The sequence below is a fragment of the Lonchura striata genome, chromosome 5 (genome assembly GCF_046129695.1).
Source record: "Lonchura striata isolate bLonStr1 chromosome 5, bLonStr1.mat, whole genome shotgun sequence".
Lineage (NCBI taxonomy): Eukaryota > Metazoa > Chordata > Aves > Passeriformes > Estrildidae > Lonchura > Lonchura striata.
The window spans coordinates 66,323,875-66,343,905 of record NC_134607.1 but is presented as its reverse complement, the minus strand read 5'-3'; the positions used below and the strand labels follow the sequence as shown (position 1 = coordinate 66,343,905).

The window sequence follows — 20,031 nt, the reverse complement described above, 5'->3', positions numbered from 1 at the left end:
AGATTTTGTGCTGCCTTTCCAAGCTGCTCGTTTGATGCAGCAGCTTTCCATCCCCTGCTTGTCCTGCAGAAACCCAGGGTCAGCCCGTGGCTGCTCCACTATCTGCAAAGCACTTCCCTGCATGAAATATTTCAGCTGGGAAGGATGGGATGCCAGCAGTGCTTACAGCGTGTGTGGTACAGCTGCAGCCACGTTCAATCCCACATGGCCAGGAAACCCAAACAAGGGTGGGTTTATTTTGATTGGGAGATCTAGAGACTTCTAAGAAGAAAAATAAATAAATAATCTAAACACTAGAGCCTGAGCCTAGTGGGTTGGCAAGCCCAACAGTCATTGTCAAAATGTTAGGCATTATGTGTGGAAGTACATACAAAAGGATTTCTCTAGCCAAAATGGAAATATCAACCTCTTTTTGGTTTGCAGCTTTCCAGGAGATTTTCATCGGACCTTTTCATAGTGAATTTAAGTAACAAAAAGTCAACTTGCCAACCTCTTTTTTTTGCCTCAATGACTTTTCCCAAAGATTACTACTCTACATCACACCTCGTTCCACCAGTGCAGGCAGAGGGAGAAAAGATCATTTAGCTACCCACTAGTGATCTTTTCTTGAGGGTGGGGACACAGCAACTCTTCCACACCATGTCAAAATGTCAGAGAAGCTCAGGACAAAAGCAGAAGTATTGTGTATCTGTTAGGAAAGGAGTAAAGTGGGTTGTAAACAAGAACATTGTTGGTGGCACTGGAAATCAGATGGTCCCAGCTCCTCTGGCCTCCTCCCATTTTAAGGCTGGGCAAGGGCTGAAGTCCCACCTCACCCCGCAGAGGCACCCAGGGCATCTGGCACCACACCTGGGGCCTCAGAGGATTATCACACAGCCACGAAGCACAGGTGCACTGGGAAGGGGAGGTACATCAGGGTCTTCTGCTCTTTTTGGCAGGCAGCCTGTTAGAGTAAACCTTCAGGCTGACATTGGCTCATGAGTAGGTGGAGTGCAAAGGTGACTCGGAGCAGAGAGACAAGATCAAAACTTGTGTGTTTGCGATTCATCAACATGAAAGTGCTCCCAGAAGCTCAGGACTGATCAAATATCTGTCTGGGATCCTTCCTCGGTGTCAGATCAGAGAGAAAAGCAATCAAAGTCATTTTTGGTCCTTGACAAAGTTCATCACCAGAAAAGAAGACAGGGGCTCCAACAGGGCTCCAGCTCATTGTGCAGCCTCACCAAATTGTGGCTTTCTAGGACATGGCACATACTGAGGGCTAGGGATTAAGTTTTTATAAGTCTGGGAGCAGAAGAAATATTAGTGGATGTTGTCAGTTGCAGTGGTCCTTTAGGCCGTGCTAGGCAATGCACTGCTGGCTTAGGGAACCTGAGAGAGGCTGGGACAACCTGGGATGTGGAGCTGGAGGAGGCTTGTAAGCAATTCCATCACAGCTTAACCTTGCCAGACCTTGCTGCCTGCTGGGCTGCTGTGCTCTGCTTGCACTGGGGCTGCAGAACAATTCTCTCCTCCAGCTGCTGGAAGGAGCAAGCCAGCAAGGATGACAGGAGATTGGCATTGCTGAGTGACCTTGGGAGCCAGCTGTGCACCCCATCCTGTGATGAAGCATGGGGATCCCAGAGAGCTGCAGTTACCTGCTCTTATGGCTGACCCCATAGCACATCCCCTCAGCTTCCCAAGAGATAGGCATTTGTGGGGTGGCTCCCACCTAGATAGAAATTCTGGGTGCAACTCAGAGAACCAAAAATCTTGATTTCCTCAAACACAGAGTTCTGAGTAAAAGATACCCAAGTTTCCTGGGAGCTGAACCTAAGTGTGTCCCTGTTCATCACAGCAGCCTTTGCTTATCCCAGAAATGCAGCTCACAAGAAGTGGGTCATACAGAGCCTTTCTGCATCTTCAGGGGACACCACTAAGCCCTGACCCCAAATTTGGTTAATGCTGGATCAACACGCTCCTTAATACCTTCCCCACGTGTCATTCCTCTTGCAATGCATGACCCTTCCTTCACAGTCCTAACAGATTGCAGCTGGAGACTTCAGTGACTCCCCAGCCCCATTTAGATGCTTCCTAATAAAGCATTTTGTCCTTCATCCATACCTGCAGTTTTATTTTGGCTTTGCTGTTAAGCTGTACTCAAAATTGATTCAAGCCTTCTGCTATTACTCACACAGTAACAGTAGCAACAAAGGGGATATGTACCACTGTAATTACCTCTGGTGTGTGGGACTAGATTCCATGACTTGGGAAGTCTTCCCAAGTCTTCCCCAGTCTTATGTCCTTCTTAACAGCACCCAGTGCACTAGCTGAAGTGCTTGGCCTGGCTAAACAGTTTGACAGGATCTCTCTGCACCAAGTGATGCTGCATTGCTGGAGGGCCCTGAGCAACTCAATGCTGTGACCACAGATATCATCAAACACTAAGTTGCATTTTTAATGCCATAACCAGCTCAGACATGCAACAACAGGACCACCAGAAACAGTCTACAAGGAGACAAGAGTAGCTTGCCCAGAAGGGTTGTGAGTGGCTCACTGGTGCATCTATGCTCAATTAACAGCAGAGATCCCATATTTTTAGCCTGGGTATTTAGAACAAAAATTCACGTAAGAACAAGATGTTTATTTTCCACGTGCATAAATACACATACTATGCTCCAGTGGTGCACTTCTCCCTTCTGTGGAAACTGATCACACAGCATGATGGATGAGCAATGCCAACTCCTTCAGCCTGTTTGCTCCTCTGAGGGACACAGCTGACCTTAGCAGCAGCAGAAGGTGGTACTGAGCTGAAGACCCTCCAAAATATCCCCTGTTGTACCACGAAGCAACAAATCATTGCGTCCTCATGCTTCTGCCACAGCCCCCTTGCTCAGCAGCAGAGCTGGGCTGCAGAAACCACCCCACGAGCAGCTCACCCTCCTGCAGAGCGTCGCACATACCCGCCTGGCACCAATGCTTAAAACCACCTTCTGAATATTAATATTTGGAAGAGAACAGGCTACCTGTAACTTGTGCCAGGAAGGTCGAGCCAAGCAGCGCTGAGCGCCAAGCCGAGCCCGGCCAGGGTCAGCATCACGGTGCAAGTGCGTGTGCAGGCAGCAGCCCTCCGGCCGGCCCTCTGCCATCCCCCCAAGGAGAACGGGATCAGCCTGAGGGGCTTAGCTCCGTCGGGAATTCTCCGGTGCCTGGCAGGCAATTCTAGGCAGGGAAGATGGCACAGACACCCACGCCCGTAACACACCCCTCCCTGCATGGGTGGGGGATGCGCATCAGACCCCGGGCAGCAGTCTGGAGGGAACCGGGTCCGAGACACCCCGATGCCCAGCTGGAGCTGGGCAGAGCCAGGATCCACCTCTCCCGGTACCCGAGGCACGGGGAAAGCCCCGCTCAGCCGAGCCCATGGAGAGCAGCGCGCCGGCAGAGGCACCACACCCCCTTCGCCAGTGGAAAGGGCGAGCGGTGCCGGCGTTTTTGTTCAGGACAACGCTTTAAAATCCCAAACCAAACCAACAGGCTGGGAGTTCAGCTTTCCCTGCGACCTGACTCGCCTGGGAGAGATTTGCTAGATAGCTCCGCATCTGTGTGTGCTGTATTGCTAAACCGCTGCCAGGGCTATTATTAGAAACAATTGTCTCCCCTGGAAATTTTATAGAGAGGTTTGAAACAACTTTTTCTGCTGCCCTCCCCAGCAGCCAGCGAGTAACAATGCGGCCAAGAACCCTCCTTACACGGAGCCAGTCTGCAGGGTGTGCAGATGCCCTCCCATACAGGCACGGTTTGGAAGCAGAGCTACACATTTGTCTTTTCTAGCCCTGAATCTGGAGCAACTTTTCTATTCCCGACTCGGGAAAAGGTGCACATGGCAAAGGAGACACAAGCCGGGGGTTTTCCCCTTAGCGAAGCCGCCGGCTCTGCATCCAACTTGCTGCAGCCATTTGGGAAGGGAAGGAGCAGTCCATCTTGGCAGTCAGTGGGGACAGGCAGGCGGCTTGCTTGGGAAGGGGGGAAGGAATCAGAAGGAATCACAGCACCGGCTTCTCTCCCCCCACACACCGTCTCCATCCCCCCGCCGCCGCGCTCGGCTCCGCTACTCGCCCACCGAATCCGCGGGTTTGGGGCTGGGGATTCTTTTTCTTTGGGAAGGACAGGCAAAGCAGCTGCTGCCCACATTTCTCTCCGTTTGAGGTAAATGGAGGGAGGGGGCGTGGAGCAGCCCGCACACTGCGGCTGGGCTTTCCCCGGGGGCCGGGGCTGTGGAAGGGGAGCCCCGGCCCGCCTCGCCTCCCCTCGGCAGACAAAGACCCCGTTACCTTCTCCGCTGCCTCGGCGGCCCCGGCGGCCCCTCAGCTCCGAGCCCGGGACCGGCGCATCCCCGCCGCACCGCGCTCCAGGCCGCGGCTCTACCGCCCCGCATCCATCGCCCGCCTCTCGCCGCGGGGTGCGCGGGATGCGCGGCCCTGCCCTCCGCTCCCGGCCGCTCCTAGCGCCGTCCCATCCTCCCGGCCGGGATGCCGGATCCCTCCTTTCCTCCTTCTTCTTCCCTTTCCCCGCCTGCCGGCCCCCGGCGCCCGGCTCCTGCGCGGCCGCTGCGAGGCTGGAGCCGGGGAGGGAGGAGGAGGAGGAGGAGGAGGGGGAGGAAAGAGGAGGAAGGAGGGAGGAGGGCAGCGAGCAGCAGTTGGCGCTGGGTCATGTGAAACAGATGAACCTGGCTCGGGCCTGCCAACATCTGGGCTGTCCCTCGCCTCTGGGAGGAGGATGAAGGGATGAAGGGATGGAAAGGGGAGGAAGGGTGCGGGGTGGCGGTGTTCACCCCTCTGGCCACGCGTGCACACCGTGAGAGGATAACGGAGAGAGGTGAGAGCAGCGGGGATGCTCCAAGCAGAGCCCTGGGCCCCGAGCACCCATGGGGCTAGAGACAGAGCAGCTCCTGCCAGGCTGAAGCCCTGGAAAATAGGGCAGCCTTCCTTCTGATGATTTCCCCCCTGGTCCTGGCTGGGTGAAGGGTGCAGCTTGTGATGGTGTAAAAAATGGGGATGCTGCCCAGCAATAGAACATCTCTACACATTGCAGCAGAGTAGCCTCCATGCAAGGGTGTCACTATTAAATAATTAGATCAGCCAAGAAAGACAGTATGTGTGGGCCTTCAAAAAGTGCTGATTTATTGATTTAAACATGCACAGCATGAAGCACCCACACCATGAACCATGCCTGTGGTTAAAGCTCTGTCTTGTTCCACTGCTTGCCCCTCCATAAGTATTTTCTCTCTGGGAGTGGGGTTATTAGTGGGTAAAAGCCAGAGGCAGCTGCTGTGCCATGCTCTGGAATAGACTGGCTGGGAAGAGGTTTGCTTTGGGAGGAGAGGTGTGGAGGTGAGCACTTTTCTTCATTTGTTTTCAGGTGTCTTTTATGCCACCACAAGGATGCTCATGGAGAGGGTGGATCTGGAACTTACATGGAATACAGGAAATTTCCCTCTTTGCCCCATAGGAAGGTGACAAATCCACTCTCCTGACATGGTGATGGTGAAGGAGCAGAATGTCTCATTTTAACTGGGGGTGTTGCTAGGTTTGATTTGCTGTCAGACTCAAAGTCAAGACATGAGTCTTTTTGTAGTCTTTGAACATAAAGGGGGCAGTGGGCTGCAACGTCCTTCTGGGTACAATAACCAAATGCTAGAACATGACCACAGTTCCCTCTCCTGTTTTTAAGAGCACAGGCATAAACACAGAGCTGTGTATGCAGCCCCAGGCAGGCTCACCCATCCAGCTCACTTCACCCAAGGGGATGGCTTTAATCAAGGGAATAAATATTGAGGCAGTTCTGACCTCTGGCTACTAAGGGTTAAGGCCAAGTAGCTAAGGTGGCCCAGCTCTGCTCTGGAGGTGATCCCAAGGTCAGGACAGAGGGGCAAGAAGCAGCAAAGGTATCCATCCCTGCTCCAGGAAATTCAGGTTGTGCATGGCTCCATTGCAAAGGTAAAGATTGTGGTATTATGGGTTCATCTCATCCACATGTACATCCAGCTGCTGAGGTAATGCTGAGGGACAAACCACCAGAACACAAACTGCAAAGCCTCCTGGAATTTTAAACCTACTAATTTCAGAATAAGGTAAAACTTCAAGTTGCCTCCCAAATGCTCTTCTACTCCTTCCTTCAGCATAGGACAACATATCTCAAGCAGGGTCTGTCTGCAGTGCTGAAGAAGAGCATGAACGCCAGCAGCGATTCAGTTCTGACCCTGAGAACTAGCAAGGAAAAATCACCTTCCCACGTGAAGAAACATTTGTAATAAAAATAAGTTGCTTGTCTAAGTGAAGATGGATAAAGGAAATGTAGCAGGAATATCTTCCACCCATGCAGGAAATGTTAACACATCCTTTTGGGTAAGTGTTGCTTATGGGGCCTTGGATGGGTAGTGAAGATAACATCCTCTAGGTACCTGATGGAGTTAACAGTTTAGAACTTAGAAATGGGAACTGTTTTTTATAATGTGGAAAGACAGTGGAGTATTGTCCTTGACAAGAGCTGATTGTGATTACTCAACCAGAAAGAGTGTTTTTTTCCCCAGAACTGGACAAGGATTTTGCCCCAGCTCCTCTCATTTATTCATGGCACCCTTCTTTCCTAGAAAAACTGGCCAGGTCTGGGTTTCTCCCCTGGTGAAAATGTCATTTGTCTCATGCACATTCCTCTCCATATTTCCCAGTTATAACTCAGCAGCAGCAGCAAAAGTCCTTTCCTTCAAGGAAATTCCATAATCTTACAAAGTCTCTGGAGCTGACACTACCCAAACAATACACCCTGGTAGCAAACATCCAGTCTGGAGGCAGAAAAGCTGCTGTCATTGCAATGATTAGAAGCAAGGAATAGCTGCACTTCTTCCAAGCTGGTTCCTGTCATGGCAAGTCCCAAAAACTGAACAGCAACCCATATATTTAGCTTTGACATACATAAATCCAGCTTCCATCAACCAGATGCCTCTGTGCCACAATAAAAACATGCTGATTCCTTTGTCTTGGTTCCTAATAATAAAGCTAGGAGGAAGCACCATGGCCTTGTGCTGGAGAATTACTGTTGACAATTCATTCCCACTCTCGTTAGCAAAGATTAAAGAACCAAAATACTTTACAAGGAATGTGGTGATGGGACTGTGGGTGCCATCAGAATGTGTGAGCTGTTACATGAACATTTCTAGTAGTTTCAGAAAAGCTTAATGAATACTGTCTACCCCCAGAACTGCATTAATTAGCACTAACGGGCTGGAGGAGATGTCATCTCATGAAGGAATATTCACACTTACTCCATGATTTGCATCTGTAAGAGGTGCAGTGCTTTACAGAAGTCAATGCCATTTCCCCCATATGGTACATCTGAAACCCATAGAAGGTGAGGAAAATGCTTTCAAAGAACATTCAGGATTTGCTGAAGGTGTCTAAGTGCCTGCCTCCCTGTGGAAGGTGTTCAATGGCCTGACTCTCATTGATTGCACAACTCTTAACTCGTAATATTTGAGTAGCAGTAAAAGATTAAAAAGCCTCAAAACTTAAAAAGCAACATGGGCCTAAGTAACTTGGGAGCTGAAATCCATTTCCAGAGATGATATAAGCTGTTAGGCCTACGAATTTCACTGTAAATCAGTGCAGCTGTCTTATTGTAGCCATGGCAAGGGTCAGCCAGACCTAGAAAATGAAATGTCAGGTTAGCCTGTGGGCTAATTCACATGGTCCCTCTGAAATTCATGGTATAAAATGGTCTTACTGCTCATGAGCTCTGATGTAGCTTGGCTGGAAAAGAAGCAATGGTGTCACCTCTTTTTATCTGAAAAAATCTGTGTCCTGCACATGCTGGATAGGCCTCAGTATTGGGAGATAGAAAAGACTGATGTGACTCAGTTGGCCACCCAAGCCACCAGGCTGCCCTCACCCACTTCCATGGACCAGGGTCACCAAAAAAGAGGTGGATGGTTACATGTACCATGACCAAGCCTGTCCCCATCACTCCGTTTTCCTCCGTAACAGGTTTTTGCAACAATTTGTGCCGAGGACTTTGGAAACCAGGTGGAAACTACAGGGATCTCATTCAAAGAAGTAAAATGCAATTGCTCAGAGCAGGATTTGACTCTGAGTCTGGACCTGTAAACCATGGGAGAGAGGCCACATGCATCACCATCACGGCACAGCATGCTTCCGACCGGGAAGGTCTCCAGGTTTACTGGGTGAAGCACGAGATGTTTCTAGTTAAGCCTTTCATAGAAAAACTTCCCTTCTGAGATGAGCTGTGGGTGTTATTCCCATGTCATGCTTTCATTAATTTCCAGGACAATCCCTTAAGTAATTGGGGCACAAAAGGTGGGGGGAAAGGGAGAAGCAGGACTTTAGCTTTGGACAAAATAAGCCTCCAGGACGTCTGATTAATTTTCACACAGGCTCTACTTAAAGGATCACAGAGAGCTGAAGAGAGAAGGAAGCAGACCTCGACATTCCCAGAGAGCTGGTGCAATAAATCCTCCCTTCATTAGGCCAGGGAAGTGCATGCTGGCAGGATTATTACGCAGGGAAGCAAAGCTCGGTCCCCACGAGGCAGCTGGAACGGATGGTGGGGACAAGCCAACTCCAGCTGCTTGGTGCTGTGACCTTGGGCTGCCAAATCCTGCCTGCAGCTCCAGCCTGGGGCTGGTGTGGAAAGGGACAGGAGTCACGTGTAAGTCGCCTGTGTCCCAGTTAGCTCTGGGTAATCCTGGCATCCAAGAGGCCAAACAAAGCAAACAGCTCAAGTGTGCATAAGTGACCAAAGAGGAGCTGGGTGTGTCACCAGCCCTCCTGGGGTCACCCATGACTCAGTGGAGTGATGCTGGAGACAGCAGCCATTGCTGCAGTTCCTTCCTCTTTGCACCCACCTGGGTCTGGGACTGAGAAGAAGAAAGAAGGAAATCTTCCTGATGGAACGTGCTGTGAGCCATGCCTGTCCTTGCAGGAGAAGTGGAAGGGATGAGGGATTCCCCTCCTTGCTGGAGGTCAAGTCCTCACAAATCCCTTCTCTCATGGAGTAGAGGGGACACATGCTTCCCTTTTCTTCAGAGCTGAGCAAAGCTCTGTCGCAGAAACTTCTTCCTATTCACAGAATATTGCCATTTTCACCTGAAATGGCTTGAAAGCAAACCAATGCAGGAAGGACCAAACATGGCAGGAGCCCCTTCCACCCATAAAAAGGGATTGGTGGTGGTGGAAGATGGAGAGGCCTTTCCCCAGGGGAGGAGCAGGAGCTCCTGAAGATGCCTATGGTGCTGGCAGAAAACACTTTTTGGCTGGGGGAGATCTGGAGAGATGCTCTCAGGCCACCAGCATGGCTCCAGGGCAGGCAGAAGTAAAATGCAACAAGTAAAAACCTCTTTCATCCAAAGGCAAGTGAACAACCTCATCCATGCAGGGGAGCTGCTGAGCAAATGGGGAATGAATGGCAAGAACCTGAGAACAAGGCTGAATGAGGCAAAATTATTCTCCCCCACATTTTCCTCTGATGCTGCAGTTGACTGGTGTAGGTGAAAGTCAGCCAGAAGCTTCTTTGATGCCAAAAGACAGCACAGGTAATTGTGAAGGACATCAAATGAATAGCTGAGAGAGCCAAGTCCAAAAATGTGCCTCCTGTTAGGGAAAATCTACATGCACTTCTTGCACTGAGCTACATAATGAAGTACGCTCTTTTGCACAGAGGAATAAATCAAACTCATTCTAATTTGTTTAGCTTTTTGTACTGAAATAGCCTTTGTACTTTGCATGATTTCAGATTTGAAGAATATTTTTGTAGTTTTACACTGCCTTCTACTGAGGATTGCAAAACTTACACCAGTTGGAAAAGCTTTCACATTTTGCAGAAAATCCTGAGAACATTTCAAAATGGCATCAAAATAATTATGAAAAGATTTTTCTAGACAAATGTAACAAAAAATAAAAAGCTACTCAGACAATGTTTCAATATATAACCTTAAAGAAGGATTCAGGAGATACTAAAGTGACACAGTAAAATGACAATTTTAGCAATTGGAATAAAAAGTACTGTAAGCCTTCTTTCAATTTCTCTTACTTTTTGGTTATACTATTTTATTTCTTTAAGTGTTTTTCCCTACTCCATTGCTTGCCCACCAAACAAAACCAGGGAAATCTCCTGTAGTTGTTAGTAGGGGGTAGCCTAATTTCAGATGCAGTTGTGGTTTTTCAGGTAAGCTTTTCTTATTGAAAGTTTTCACTACCTCTGTGAGGCAAGATCATTACTTCAGTTGAACAGATGGGAAAATGGAGTCATAGAGAGATCAATTTACCTGGGTAAGATCCTGTACCAAATTGGGCATGGAGAGACAGACTTAGGAATAAATCACAGGCCTTGTGACACCAAACCCTTTGTGCTGGCTCGAGACCCCTCTTCTTCCCCCAGCTAATGAATCAGTGATTAACAAAGGCTGCTCCATTTCTGACAGTTTTATCAGTGATTTCTACTTTACACTTTTTTTAATCTTTATGAAGCAATCCCTGCAAAGAGAGGAAGGGAACAGAAAATAAATCTTGGAGCAAGTAAGGCCTCATGTTGTAAAAGTGCAGTGAACAGATCTTATATGTCAGAAGATATTTATCTGACCAATAGTGTTTGCATTTAGACCCAGTCAATAACTAACACCCAAATTACATTTAATATGAAAACATTTTAAATGGGCTAATCTCTTCTAAATAAACACAGAACCAGTCATAATGGTGCTCTGCTACAGCAAAGGCTCAGTGTTACTTGATTTATTGTTTAACTTGATTGCTGCCTATCTGACGTCTTTGGGAGCATGGGCTTCTATTGCTCATCTGAAAACGATTTCCTTTTCATTACTGAAGCACACCAGGATAAACCCCAGCTCTCCCTGATACTCTGTCCAGGGTGGTCACCACAAAGACTGTTAGCCCTCAGCTGAGGAGACTGAAGGGTTTCATTAGTTCCCTTCACAAAGGCTGCTCATTTCCTCTCCATACACAGTTTTGGTCTGGTTTCTGAGCATCCCAGGGGCTGCAGGGTTTGCACCAGCCTGGGATGTCCCTGTGATGTCTAACTCTGTTTGCATGGGCCACACAGGCCCAGAGCTGCTGAAGACCAGCCCTGAGAAGGGCAGGAGGGCATGGAGGTGTCCCTTCCTTGCTGCTCTTTGGGACACAAGAGTTGAGTATTGATGCCTCTTTGAGGATTCTTTATGCCTTCCATCTAATGACTGGAACAGGCCTTGCAAATATGGGAGGCTGTAGGATAAGTGATGTAGATATTTTTCCCCAAAAATAAGACATGAGAAACTGAAATTCATATGTCCTGGAGAGGTCTCAAACCACAAAGCCCCTGCATTAAAAAAGTGAACATCTTACCCTATGTGCTATGGCTTCAAAAATGCTCCTGTTGCTCAGCCTGTCATCCCCTGCTCCATTTCTGCAGGAAAGGATGGATCAGTGCTGATTCATAAAAAGTCATCATTATACATCTAATCCCCACATTCAGAACATCTGTAACCTGGTTGACACTACCTCAGAGATGAGATGTGGGACTTGCAGTGTAGTAGCACCTTTTCCCCATGGCCACCTTGACTGCTGGGAATGAGAAACAGGAATTGTTTTGTTTCTGAAGACTGGTGAACTCCAGTGAACTTCTCAACTACCAAACCCCCAGTACTTGATGGCTACTATAGTGGTAGTTTATGCAGTTCTGTAGTGTGGTTGCAGTCTTTGGGCTAGAGAAAACAAAGTGCCTGCTTTTCAGATGAAAAAGGTTGTGATTATGGTTAAATCTGTTCTTTCCCACCTATTTCTCAGTGACATTTCATTTTGTATTGTCTCTCTGTCTTCATGTATAACCTGAGTTTGATCAGAACATGCTTCTCTCTATCCTGACTGTGAAGTGTAACTCATTAAATCATGAGAGGTGAATAGAGATTTCAGCCATAACACACAAATCAACTATTGTTAAAGTGATACCTTTTGCAATTACTCTTTGAGCTTGTTTAATTCAAAATATGGTAAGAATTTCTATTCATATTAGCTATAGCAGCATATTCCATTGGTCAGAAAGGATACCTGGCAATTAAGCTATACAAAAAACTCACTAATATTTGTGGTTTGGCTTTGCAGAATACAGTGATGGTGACTGCACTCTGTTGATAAGAATTTGAGTACATTGAAAATATTTTCATATTTAGTGTGTTGGAAGGGCTGTTATTAAAGCAATTGAACAGGCTTAAACACAGTCATGGCTAGTGAAAGACATATTTTCAGGCAAAACAAGAATTTCTGCAGCAATTCTCATTGAAAGTATGGGAGTAGGAGAGGAAATAAAACCCAAATGCCCACAGACCCTGATGTTTGCAATCATTGCTTAACTGCAACTAAATACAAATAAACCCCACCTCCAAAACTGGGACAGACACCTGCACTGGGAGTTCACTGCATTTATACTTATCCTTTGCATATTCAAGCTGTAACAAGGGATGGTAAAAGGCTCTGCTGTGCTGATTGCTGAGGATGCAGCACTGTGGATGGTGGCAGGGCTGTGCTGCTCTCTGGGGACCCTGGCTTGGGTGTCCCTACCTGATGGGCAGGTGGCTGGAGTAGGGTCACACGTCCCCATGGCATTTGGGCCACGTCAGAGGGGCAGTGATGCTGTCTCCCCACTGCAGCTCAGGCTCCTCGTTTAGAGCAATGCTAATTTTCTTTTCCCTGGCTTGCAGTCAGACACTTCTGCCCCTCCTCCTCCTCCCAGAGACAGCTGCCATGCTGCAGTGACAGTGACCTTACGGTCTGAGAGTGCAAGGTTGCCAAATCTCATGATAGATGACATTTTTCTAAAAACCTGCTTTTCTGGGCTGAATCCAGAAGGTGAAGGAGAATAGAGCCCAACTCTACACATTTTATCAATTCCATTATTTTAAAGAAGTCTTAGTATTTTTGAACCATAGTAATTTTTAAAATGGAGTGTGCTCTGCTGGTTAGAGTCAAGGGAATTGTCTGATATATTAATATACACTTTTTATGGTATGGTGATGAATATTTGCATATGGAAGACTCTGTCTTAATTCATTTTGTAATGACAGCAACCAGTTTTCATATAATTTCTCCAGTTCTTGTTTTGTGAGGGGACTGCTCTACTTGGATGCTTTCAAAAGCTCAGCTGCCAGCTTCAAGTGAAGGGAGGACTGAAATAAATGGGAAATAAATGAGAGAATGATGAACAAAGCCAATAGTTAAAGGGTCACAGCAGCAACTTCGTTGCAGGAGGAAAAACATTAATTAAATGTTCTTTCTCTATAACTTGCTTGGAAACACAGGCTGAAAAGCTGACCTGAGTGGTCTTGTTTCAGAGGAGTTAAAGAAAAGATGTTTTCTTTGTGTGGAGAGACCTGGAGAAATAGGCACAAGTTTTTCCTGCCCCATGTGGGATAAAAGAGTCAAGTGTGGGAAGAAGTGCTGGGAAGCAGAGAGGTGGGCGGAAAATGGGCAAAATGCTCCCTATAAAACTGATCCTGGAAATCAGCAGTGCTGGCACCAGTCAAGGGGGCAAGTTGTTAGTGAGGGAGTAAGGGCTGGCAGAGGGATTTGTGTTGCTGATGACACAACACACAGAGTGGCTGTGTCCTAGTGCCTGGGCTGGGAGGAGCCTTCTCCTGGGCAGGGAGAAGCATCAACCCACGTGAATTGAACTGGGAAGACACAGTCATTAACTAAATGCTACCACCATTATCACTCTAAAAAATAATTGGGAATGGCAAAGTTCCCAACACCACCCAGTGCTCTCTACACATCTCCCCCTGTTTTGTAGTCACTGTTTTTTCCCATTTTCCCTTTTTATGGCTGTTATTACTGGAATTATTGCTGTGCAAACAGGGTGTCTGTCTATGTGAAACACTGAAGTTACAGTTTTCCTTCTAGATGGCAGTGTAAATTATTACATGGGCTACCCTATAATCTTTGGTCATGTTCCACAGCAAGCTAATTGATTCCCAAGTCACTAAAGCTAACTAACATGGCTGTAAATCTAATGCTTGAGCAGTGTTTGCTATTAAAAAGTCAACATCTACAATAGTTACTACACTGCAATTACTGGAAAAATGCTGATTTGCTCTAGACTTGGAGCAGGGAATAATTGTAGTCTCTCTTGAGACCTAGAGTGTGATAATTGGTGGTGAATGGTGGGTTTTTCCAGTGGTGATCACATAGGTTGTCTCTGTGGTTATTCCCAGAGCCCTTATAGCACTGTTCCCAGTGCTGGGCTGGGTACTTCCACCAAGGCCAAAATAAATAAACCCTCTAGGAAGAGCACACATACTCAGATTTTGAGCAGACCTACTGTCAAGTCTGAGGATTGTGCCAGTCCACAGAAATCTGCTGCCACTTCCCGAGTCAAGTGAGAAATCTCATGACCTCTGAATTCAGGCCTCTGGGCTACAGCCTACCTAGAAACAGGAAGGTTTTCCAAGGCATGTCACTAGATTTTTAACTTTAAAGGATGATGCACTGGATGTGTGTGCAGTGTGCTCTAGCCTTTGATTCTCTAGAGCAACTGGGACAGTGTGCAGCAGCCACTGCTCTGCTTTTCAAGCCCCTGGGAGAAGCTCTGGAGATCAGGACGTGGCAGGTCCTTGTGGCTTTCCACACCACTATATCCACGGGAGTGAGAAATGTCACAAGGTTCCCCCAAAGAACAAGGATGGCAGTTCTCAATGTTTCAGAGGGTTATTTCAGCTAAAATACAGCCCACACTCAGACCTGGGGAGTGAGGACCCCATAACAGACCTATTGCTGTCAGGGAAGGAAAGAACAACCCTTGAGAGGAGTTGATTTCAGTAGCAGCTTACTAAATACTTTATACAGGGCTGTGCAAAATATCTGGAGGGAAATCTGGAAGTCTTCTCTTTTCATGGCTTTCACTAGAAATTATTTTTCCTGCTGATTTCCCCTTGCAGAGTAACAAGCGAGCCCAAGCAAATAAACAAGGCAATCCATAGGAAATACCCCATTTCCCTCTCATCCTTTTATTCCCTCAAAACAAAATCCTTAAACTGCTGGATGGCTGAGTACAGCTTGCTGCTTCTGACAAACAGAATCAAGAAGCTGCCACCTGCTTTGCTGCTTCACTTGTTTTTTTCCCAAACTAGTGAAGAAAGCTGATTTATGCACTACCAAGTGACCAGGAGCAAAATTACAAAAAGGGATGGTGCAGAATTGCAAATGTCTCCCTGGCAGAATCAGTTGGTAGTAGTAGTAGTAGTAGTAGTAATAATAATAATAATAATAATAATAATAATAATAATAATAATAGTTTGTTTGACCCTACAGTTGACTATAAATGAGTGCACAAGTTAAACCCCAGCATCCTCCTCACCACCATCACAGCGAGTTCTGGGCTGCTTTGACTGGGCATGGAGAGGGACACAGACATGGACACAAGCTCTGTGTGGCAGGTCCCTGCAGGCTGCCTGCCTGGGGACACCTTCCCTCCTTGCAGCACTTGTGACAGCTTGCACAAACTGGGACAACTGAAGTTAGAAGTAGGAAAGCAGTCTGGGGGAAAAGAAGAGATGAGAAGGGAAAAAACACAATCCACAAGAAAGCCAGATGTAAGGAATACTTTTTTTAAATGAGTCAGTTTAGCAGTGACTGTGTTTGTATTGCAGCTGAACATCGTTGTACTTGTGTGGCTGTTCATACAACATTGGGCTAATGAGGTAAAGAGTAACTAGTATACTGCAGGATGCTTTATTACCACAGAACAGCCCAAACCCTCTCAAAATAAGGTTTGAAACTCAAAATCAAACATCTGGGATGCTTTGGGAATGGTGGTAAGAGAAGGAAAGTGAGCCCAGCATTCTGCCCTGTCCCCTGGGAGATGTCTGGGGTTTCACAAAGCACCTTTTCCTGGCTTTCCTGCACCCATGAGCTGACACTGGGTGAGCAGGAAGAGGCCCCTGCTGACCTTCATGCTGGGAAACAAAAGAAAAAAACTATCTGCATTTACCCCTCATTTATCCTGCATTTTTCTGGGCCCTCATGGAGCACCACAACCTGCCTTCTGACAGTGCTGCCCTGCCATGCCTACCAAAAATCCTCCCTACACCAAGCCATTCACACAGAGCCAACAAGGGTCTGGGTGCTTACAGTGGGACTGAAATGTTAAATACCGTGCTCATTTATTTATGACTTCTTCAGCCTACAGTAACTACAAGCAATAATTGGACTGTGCTCAGCATAGCTGGATTGATTTGCTACTGAATAATAAAACCTGTTTGTAATGGCATCCCTAGAAACGAGGAGTTGGGGTGAAAAATGCATTCAGGGCGCAGTGCTAATGCTGAAAACTCACGTGGCTCTGGGTGCAGAGCATGATCTCTGCCAGATGCAAATGTTGTATTGGCAGCTGATAAAACATTCACTTTGTGGCCCCCTGTGCCTTCCATGGAGTATTTACCAACTTTGGCAGGCTGTTGTTTAGTGTTTTGACAAAGGATGGTGGACACGGTGCATTTTTCCATAGTTTTCTGAAGGTTGTGGCTAACCCCCAGTGCAATCTGCAGCAGCCTCTGGTTGCCTCCAAGGGAAGAGGGGCATTTACACTGAATTACAGAGCAGCACCAGGGAGCCAGCCTGCCCAAACCCCTGTCTTCATGAGAAACAGAGCCTAAAGTTACATAAATATGGCAAACCCAGCACCCTCTGCACAGACCCTGTGATGGGTATTCCTGCGCACAGGGCTGTTCTCCATGCTGCTCCTTGTGCCTCACGGGCAGCTTGAGCAATGGAATGGGAGCAGGTGGCTTGTGTCTTGCTGTTCCCTTCTTTAATCAAGTGCCCTGGCTCTCCTGGCAGCAGCTTAAGGACCATAATTCTGCTGCAGCATTGCTAAGGGGTGTTTGAGGATGCCAGCCCACTCTGGAGGTGTGAACATAACCCAGCTTTCCGTGGGCTTTGCCTCTTTTGAGCAACAGTGATGCTCTGACTCTTTCCTGAGCTTGTAGCTGTGGAAAGCACTGGGTACCCAGAGCCACCTGAGGTTTCCTGGAGAATGATTCCCCCCAGGATGGCTGCAAAAACAATCACTGCAAAAAGTGATTTTGCTTTTTCTTTGCATCTAGCATTGTCCAGGCAGGAGGAGCTGGCCTTGCATTTTGGGTGCTATGTGGGCAGAGAAAATGCTTGTGAAAGGGCACATTTGTCCCTGTGCTACAGCATCCAGACTTTTTGCTGCACCCTACTGTAATCACAGACTCAGTGAGGTTGGAAAAGGCCTCTGAGATCATCAAGTCCAACTTATGACCAAGCTCCACCTTGTCAACCAGACCATGGCACTGAGCGCCACATCCAGGCTTTCATTAAACACCTTCAGGATGATGACTCCACCACCTCCCTGGGCAGCCCATTCCAATGTCTAATCACCCTTTCTGTGAAGAAATCCCTCCCACTGTCCAACCTGAACCTCGCCTAGCACATCTTAAGACAATCTCCCCTCCTCCTGTCACTGCCTGCCTGGGAGAAGAGTCCAACCCTGATAGCTGCAACCTCCTTTCAGGTAGTAATAGAGAGTGATAAGATCACCCCTGAGCCTCCTTTTCTGCAGGATTAAAGATCTGCAATGTACTAAAACAAAAATACAACCCCCATTGAGTCAGTGACCTGTACTGAGCCTGCTGTTGTGCTCAGTATGGCAGATGCAAGGTGCTGTCAGCAAAGAGTCTGTCAAAATCACTTTGCAACAGCATAAATTTAGAAAATGTTTTCATTTCTCTTTCTGTAGTCTCTAGTAATTGATGGCTTACTATTATAATATAATTATGATTTATAATTATCAACAGCTTGATGAGCTAGAAGGGATTAAAGCAAGTTTCTGCTGATCATGGTAGATTTTGGTTGGGAGATCAGGCCTGAATGTCCACATGTCTAAACATGCTGCCACATCTCATGTTTGGTACCTAATGCTGCCCTGAGAGACCTTGTGCTAAATGTCACATTTAGGCAAACAGAGATCTCAGTTCAGCTCAAATGGAGGCTCAGGGTTGCATTAACTTGAGGCATCTCATTTGGGGTGACGTGTAAGTAAATGTTGAATCTTGGGTGCTGAGAAAGCAATCCCACTTTTCAGAAGCATTTGAATAGGCTTTTTGGACTGCCATCTCCATTTCTGGCACAACAAGGAAAGTCCTAACTCAGAACCCACCTTTCCCTCTTTGAATATACCCACAGAACAAAACCAAAGGTTGTTACAAGTGGGTTGGCAGTTTGCCTGTTTTAAGGCCTCTTCCCCCTACATATGCATATATTTTTGTGCAAAATTGATGTATGTTTGTTGGTCTGGTGTCAAATGTATTTCAGTGAGAACTAGGGCTAGTGGGTCACCTACTGAAGGAATTTTGAAGGCAATCCTGTGCATTATGTACCATTGTCATTTAGTAAGAATTTATGCATCCAGGATGAGTAGAGTTACCCAGCTGCAAGAGATTGTGTTTGGGGCATTTGAAGCTGTGTGACTGCTGTCCCACATCCCCACCTTGGTTATCCTCACTACTGAAGGAACAAGGGAGAAACCCCCGAGAGAAAAACTCCAGATTATTCACTGAGTGACAGCATGTCACCAAATAAAAAGAGAAAGCATGAAAAGCAGGTCATGCCTGTCATCCCAGTGCGAATCCCCTCTGATGCTGACAGCCCTCGTTTCATGATTTACGCAGCGAGTTCCCCTTCCTTGTGGGATAATTAACAGCCAGGCTGGGCCACGTCTGACTGGGATCTCTGCCCCAGGGTTCCCCACACTGGGTCACAGATGTCCTGCCTGTGCTGGAGGAGAAGGACCCTGCCCTGGGGAAGGGTCTCCAGATGATGCAAAGGTCTCCTGCCATGCACCAACTTCCCCCTGCTTTATTGGCCAGGGTGGAAGGAGATAGGGATGTCAGGCAAAAACACTGTCCCACTGTTAATAAAACAGGTAAGCCCTTATATCTTAATGTCCACAGCTATCAGTTATGTGCATTTAAACCAGCCCTACCACTCAGTCTCTGATTTTGAGGGATTTAAAGCCAGGCCTAACTCATGACATGACTGCACATCCTAAAAAAGAAAGGTCTTTTGAAGCAACCTTGAGCTCAGTGCGACCCTCTTCAGAAGCTGTGTTACCTTGCATTTCATCTTTACCCTTGGAAACACATCACCCTTGCTCTGCAAATCAGACTCTTGTGTTCTGCACAAAGCAGGTTTTTCCACGGGAAGTGAGATGAACTGAATAAGTCTAATCTCCTTTTGTCAGTGGTACCACTGGTGTGAGAATGGACACAGCCCTTGCCTGGTCAGCAGACACATTTAATGCTGTGTGCATGACCAGCCCCTGAGCTAAAGGACTAATTTGGTAAACTGGAAAGGTGCTGATGAAAGTAGTATTTTGGGAGACAAACTACCCATGAAAAAGTCAAAATGCCCTAGAAATTTATGTTTTGCTAAAAGTCATGTTTGGTTCTGAAAAAGTGGGAAAATTCACAACAATTTATTTTGACTTTCCCTACAAAAAAGAAAAAGGTTCTAATTTGAATTTTTTTTTAAAAGCTTAATATAATATATTATATATATTACATATATAATATGTAATATTATATATGTGTATATATATATATATATATTACATATATAATATGTAATATAAATACTGCCATAGTCAATATATTTCTATTTTCCCAAACATTGTGTTGTGAATTTTAAAATTTGAAATGCCTTTTATCAGGCAAGGCCCAGGACTAAAATAAGACAAGAAACCCTCAGAGAATGAGAACTTAATTCTTCCATAGCCTCTTTCCATGGCCTAATCTCATGAGGGTCAGATGTGTTTTGGGAAGACAGCACTGCTCTAGCTGTGTCATTCCATTCTTGATTACAAGCCATCTCGGCCTCAGGGTGATGCACAGCTTCCCCACACACCTCCACCACTGACTGCCCAGCACGGGGCAGCTGGGTGATAGAAACTCACATAGGCTGAGACAAGAGC

General features: G+C 46.8%; 1 protein-coding gene across 9 annotated transcripts in view; it reads right to left on the bottom strand.

Moving 5' to 3' along the window:
- Nucleotides 1-20,031, bottom strand: part of FRMD4A (FERM domain containing 4A) — a 356,772-nt gene that overhangs the window by 139,834 nt on the left and 196,907 nt on the right. The window contains exon 1 of one of the 9 annotated variants that reach the window (XM_021531013.3): nucleotides 4,314-4,428. The exons of the other annotated variants lie outside the window; for them this stretch is intronic. The gene's annotated coding sequence lies outside the window, so the exon portion shown is untranslated. Of the gene's footprint in view, nucleotides 1-4,313; nucleotides 4,429-20,031 lie in introns of those variants that run through there. 9 annotated transcript variants of the gene reach the window in all.